The following is a 6591-nucleotide window of genomic DNA, read 5'->3' on the forward strand; positions in this document are numbered from 1 at the left end:
CCATAAATTCAAATGATGATGGGGTCAGGTCTGAGTCAATGAGAGAAACGTTTGCAAGTGCTGCCAAATAGATGAATGCTACACCTCCTTCCGGATAGTCAGCAGCAGGCCTGGGAATACTAATAATAGAATGTGTTTTAGGCAAAGCATTACGAATAATATCGATATCAGACTCATACAACCAGGTTTCAGTCAAGCACAATATGTCAAGCTCGTGCTGATTTAGGGTTTCATTAATATAGTCTATCTTATTACGGATGGAACGAATATTTAAAAGACCCATCCTTAACTGGTTCAAGAGGGATGTAGTCAGTTTTTTGAATGGTCAAAATTGGTGTTCTCAATCAATCTATTCCTATGAGAAATCATAATTGGACATTCTCTACTTGAAGCAAAATGGGCAACCACCTGTGACTTTGAATTAGCATCTTGTTGTCTTAAAGAGGAGCAGTTGATGCATTTGGGAGAATTTCTCTTACTACAGTCCTTAGATTTATGGGCTCCAGCACAAAAGACACATTTAGGTTCATCACTTTTCCTAGAACATCTCTCAAATGTATGACCAAAGCCTTGACAGTGATGACACTGTGTAACCCAGAATCTATCGAAAGCGCGGCATCTTGTAAGATCCACATAGATGTAATTGCCCTGTTCTACAATGGAGGATCTCACCTCTGGCGACATCTTCAAGACAGCAGTTTCGGTGTCATTCCTTGTCCTTGTGAAGAGAAGGTTGAGGGTACAACCTCGATCAACGAGCATCTTAATTTTATTGTTTTTTCTCAGAATATTTGGGATGATGTCAGAGTCATCCAAGGAAGAGGAAAGGCCTGTCACGGTCATTATAGGTAACATTTTCTTTGGCTCTGATATGCAAAAAAAGCCCTCCGAGCCAAAATGATCAGTCAGCACCCCAGTTGCTTCTCTCTTGGCCTCAGCTGATGGAAACTTCATTACCAGCCCACCAGCCTTGGTCTTAAGGCAGCTGTCAACCGGTACCGAGTTATGTACGCCTCTGATGTCTTCTGGTCCCATCTGATTTGTCAGGGCACTAGCGCCACTCTCTGGTTTCACAATCAGTACATGCTGACTATGAATGGCTTTTTTCTGGCCATGAGCACTGATCTCAATCACGCCCCCAGGCAGATCCTTCCCTCCCCCCACGAGAGACCCACGAACAGCATCCACAAATGACTTGGCCTGATCTTGTGTGACCGCCATAGGTGATGAGACCTTGGTCTCTAGTGCCTCCAGTCTATTTGATACGTCTCTGATTGCTTGAAAGATTGGCCCAATAACTTTATCTTCATACTCCTTCTTGGTACTACTTCCTCCACCAGCCAAGACCTCGTCTGCTGGTGCAACACACTGGCTACACAGCCAGCGAAAGCCCAGCTGGTGGCTCCTCTTCATGAATGAATAGTCGCCTGCATCCAAATTTTCACAAGCTATATGAATCCACTCGCTACAGTAGGCGCACTTCAGTACTTGTGCACTTTTTGCTACAGACCTACTGCAGTGAGGGCACTGGTGTTGTTTACTCATGATAAAGGAGAACAAAAAAAACAAAATGACAACAACAGCAAAACGTATATACAATACTACCCGGGAAAAACCCGGGTAGCGCCGCCCCCGTTTGTGTCACCCTAATTTAGGAGGAAAAAAGAAAACCGAAGGAAAAAAAAGCACAAAAAACAGAAATGGAAAAAAAAACAATAAAACAGCGTGTCTGCGAGGTCACCACGAGCAGGTGGGGTACGACTTGACTACCCTTCTAGGAAAGGTAACCCAAACCAAGGTGCCGCAGAAGTGCTGAGATGGTATTGAAACTTTTCCCAATTCGAGCTTTACAGCAGCAACAAATACGTCACTTAGGCAAGACCTCATTGGTTACGATACTGCCACTGCGTAATGAAAAATTCGTTTGGTAATGCATTACCAAATGGATTTTTCACATGTATGAGGATACACAGGATGGAGATGGTGGATTGTTTGCTCTCTCTGATTAATCTGCTACCCTACATAGCATGAAAATAATCAACATGGTGTTAATTATAAGGAGAGTGATTACATGTATTTCCAGTTGTATATATAATTAGTGAAGAATAAATGCTAGCTTTACGAATTTGGTAATGAAAAGTTAAATTTGGTAATGAAAGTTGAGGAGATTGGTAATGTTGCCATTGCAATCTGGCAACTCTTACCCCGCCATCATCAACAGTCACAGCTTAACTCCGATCGAGAGCAGATGCTTATAGCAGTGCAAGTCACAGGTGCTTGTTTTTTGTGAATGAACAGTGAATAAATTGCAATACCTCGCCACTAGAACACACAGGAATTTACAGTGTTGTGCAATGTTAAGAAATTAGAATTTAGAGTGCAGAGGATTAACTGTTGACAGCAAACTGGCGGTTTAAACCACTCCAGGAGCCAGGACTTGTAAGTACCCAGAATGTTTAATATTGTATAAACTCACCTCTAAAACCTCATTTTATGGTTCTTTTGCATTTATTTCAGTCTTTTATGTCCCTTATTGGTGTGATTTGGGTCTTAAATAGGTGCAATGCACATCCAGAGGGAGTTGTATAGGTGTTTTTCTGAGTTAGGGTCCATACGTACAAGTCCAGGAGGCTGGGACCCAATATCCGGACAGGATCACTATCCGGACATGCCTTTGGCTCTATTACATTGGATATCGGAAGGATTACTTATTATTTCACTCTCATCTTAAATGCCGGGACCAACTGCTTAGCCCCAGGCTTCTGTGCTCCTCATGGGGCAATGTAGGATTGGATGATGGATGGATGGATTATTATTATTATTATTATTATTGTTATTTTATTATTATTATTACAGTATTGTGTTATTATTATGGTCAAACTGCAGGAGAGCTTCCATTTATAAATGATAAAAATTTTATGATAGGGATTATCATTCATAATTGTAAATTGATTTATTACACCCAAAGCCTGGAGAAATATCATTTTTGTTACTAAAGTTTGTACAATTCATCATGATACCCAAATTCTGCAAATATGGCAAGTTACTTAAGGAAACGAACTTATGTTTGTTGACGTCAGTGGTGTCTTCCTATGGAGGGCAGTGGGTTGATTCGGACCCGACACTCATTAGTCCCCAAATTATTCAGGTTAGTAGGTTAAGTTAGGTGTGTTTGATTTAGGTTGTGTTAGGTTAGGTTAGGTTAGATTAGTAGGGACGAATGATTACACGGTAGTGATGGATTGACTCTGGAGCCGAATCAACCCAAAATTCTGAAATGGCAGATGCCTTCTTACCACAGTTTGCATGTAAAACATGAGGTTGTATACTTGACGTCTTCAGTATTACGTTTTTCCGCAACTTTTAAAATCCTTCTCAGTCATAATTACATAAAAGATTTTTTAGAAAATTTTGAGAAAATAGAAACTGTAAATTGTATGCATGGAGGTGCTCCGGCTGGAAGGACACAAGTCGAGAGTGAGAGCAGTGGAAATGAGTTATTTGAGAGGATCCTGTGGAGTCACATGGAGAGACAGGCTGACAAATGAAGATGTAAAGGAGCATTGTGGTGTGGATGTGGATGTGATAGGAAGCGTTAGGAGGAATACACTGAGGTGGTTTGGCCATGTGGAGAGGATGGAGGGTGAAAGACTGACTAAGAGAGTGTATGTGAGTGAGGTGGAGGGGGGAAGAGGGAGGGGGAGGCCGAGGATGAGATGGAGGGATGGGGTGGAGAGGTATATGAGAGAGGGGGGTGTGAGTTGGGAGCGGGGCAGTGAAATGGTGGGGGACAGGGCGACGTGGAGGCGATTTGTTTGTGGCCACCCCGAATGGGATTGAGGCGTCTGGCAATAAATAGATAGATTATTATTATTATTATTATTATTATTATTATTATTATTATTATTATTACTACTACTACTACTATTATTAGTGGACATTGCTACTCCTCACCCTGCCCTAGGGTGGGAAAGGAGGTCCAGATGATGATGATGATGATGATGATGATGACGATTATTATTTATTGCTATTATTAGTCTTTATGCTCCCTCTTGTGTCTTTCTTTCCTTCATTCTTTCCTCTTCCTTTTACCTGTGGGTGACTCTGCACTGAGTGACAAGCCAAATGGTTTCCTGTACACCAGGAAACCATTTATTACGCTGGGTGGTAACCATTTAACTGTGTTATGGCACCCGATGGTTTAGTGGGCACTTAAGGCGCTCCAATCGGATTGACCCTGTGCATGCTTATATCCAAGGGATGGTTGGGGTTTATTGCTCACGTAATGCCACTCAGGTATGAGTGAAGCTGGTCACTCTCATTTTAAATGTCAGGACCAACTAGGCTTCTATGCTCCTCATGGGGCAACACAGGATTGGATGATGGATGGATGGATGGATGGATTATTCCTTGCAATGGAAATGAATGAGCCACCCCATACAAGGTCCCAGTTTCTCTCCACTTTAACGAATGAAAGACTGATGTGGACAGCCAAATGTCAAAACTCCAAGCTTCCATCTTCTGTACTCCATCCAACACCCAGTCCTTTTTTCCCTCATCAGAAGTATAGAAGCCCTGGGACAGGTTACTTAATCCTGATATTCATAACAAAGGTGACCAGACTCACTCATCCCTTGAGTTGCATCATATGAGCAGGAAACTCCAGCCATCTCTCAGATATAGACCCATGCCAATTCAGTCTGATTGGAGAACCTTAACCCATTAAACCACGTGGAGCTATTTGGTTATGTGGTTACCACCAGCGCAGTGTATAGTTTCCTGGTTTAAAAGAAACTGGCTTTTCACTCAGTGTAGATTCACCTGAAGGCAGCACTGTAAAAATGAATATGATACCCTAGTAAATACAGTGGAATCTCCTAAATTGCACGATCCGAAATAATGGATTCATAATACGCAGCAACATCATGCAACAGTTTGCAGTATCAGTAACTCACGGAAATTACATGAAATTCGCTAATGCAGCCTCAAAAGTGACGCTTTTCCGATGCCTCATGTAATATGTGCCACCATTACCTCAAGCCCGGGTGTCTAGCCAGGCGTAAAGCAATCGCAGTCAAGCATGCCAGTTAGTAAACCAATCATATTCAAACACAATGCTACAAGCCAGTCACAGCACTTCCCTCCCATGCCAAGCATGAAGGACACACTCACTTGATGTCCCAGTGCCCGACTCAGTGCATTGTTTCCTCTCTGTTGTTAGCGTGTGGTTCCGGTGTGGTTTATGAGAGGAATTTTTTTTTCCCATGTGCTTCCTATGCCTGTCAAGTGTTACCAAGGCTGATCGTAACCCTCCTAAGCCTAGAACTTCTTCGAGGAAGGGGAAGAAGAATAAGCCAGTGTAAACTTACACTCAAAAGTTAGATGTAATAAGGAAGATTGACAGTGGTGAGAAGAAAGCCAGAGTTGCCCACCATTATGGACTTAACGAGGTATTTCTTTACAAAACAGGCATGGTGATTCCACCTATATTATAACAAACTCTTGATCTCAAGCTAAGTAATTTTGACACAAATACATCACAGATAGTTAACTGCTGAATTCTGACTTCAAGAAGTGAGTAGAGAAAACTAAATATACCTGTTTTGGGGCATTTAAGGAAGCGGGCAGGTTGCCTGCGGCAGTGTTTACTGACGATCTCTCCAGATGGCCTCATTGTTTATCAACCGTCGCTTTGACTGGACACATTAGTGTATCAAACATTCTGAATCCTACCTTAATCCCGTAAGGGGTGGCCACAACCAAATCGCCTCCTTGTCACCCTGTCCCCAGCCATTTCACTGCCATGCTCCCAGCTCATGCCCCCCTCTCTCATATACCTCACCACTCCATCCCTCCATCTCATCTTGGCCCCCCCCTACCTCTCCCCCCCTTCACCTCACTCACATTCACTCTCCTAGTCAGTCTTTCATTCTCCATCCTCTCCATATGGCCAAACCACCTCAATGGTTTCTCCTAACGCTTCCTATCACACCCACATCCACACCACAACACTCCTTCACTTTCTTATTTGTCAGTCTGTCTCTCCATGTGACCCCACATGCTCCTGTCAGATAACTCATTTCCACTGCTCTCACTCTTGACTTGTGTCCCACCAACAAGGTCCAAGCTTCACTTCCATATGTTAGAGTTAGTATCACAATACTGTTGTGTAGTAACTTTGTCACTTCCATGCTCACTTCCCTGTTTCTTATCACAACTTTCAAGGAACCAGCAAACTTTCTTCCTTGTTGTACCCTTTCAAGCACTTCACCCTTTAAATTTCCATCCTTACTCATCACAGTACCCTAGTACTTAAATGCAGTCACATTTTCCATATTTTCCTCATCCGTCCTCATTGTACATTCACTTTCTTCACACCTCTCAAAGACCATAGCTTTACTCTTCCCTACATTCACCTTTAGATTCCATTTCTTACACTCACTCCCAAACTCATCCACCAGGCCTTGCAGTCCCCCATCGTCTTCACTTAACAACACAGTATCATCTGCAAACAACAGTACAGGGAGTTTCCAAACACTGCCTCTCTCATTAGAGTCACTCCAAAATCCACTGCCCTACCTTGTATCTCTT

The sequence above is a fragment of the Coenobita brevimanus genome, chromosome 14 (genome assembly GCF_032717465.1).
Source record: "Coenobita brevimanus isolate Jiangsu-jjx chromosome 14, ASM3271746v2, whole genome shotgun sequence".
NCBI lineage: Eukaryota > Metazoa > Arthropoda > Malacostraca > Decapoda > Coenobitidae > Coenobita > Coenobita brevimanus.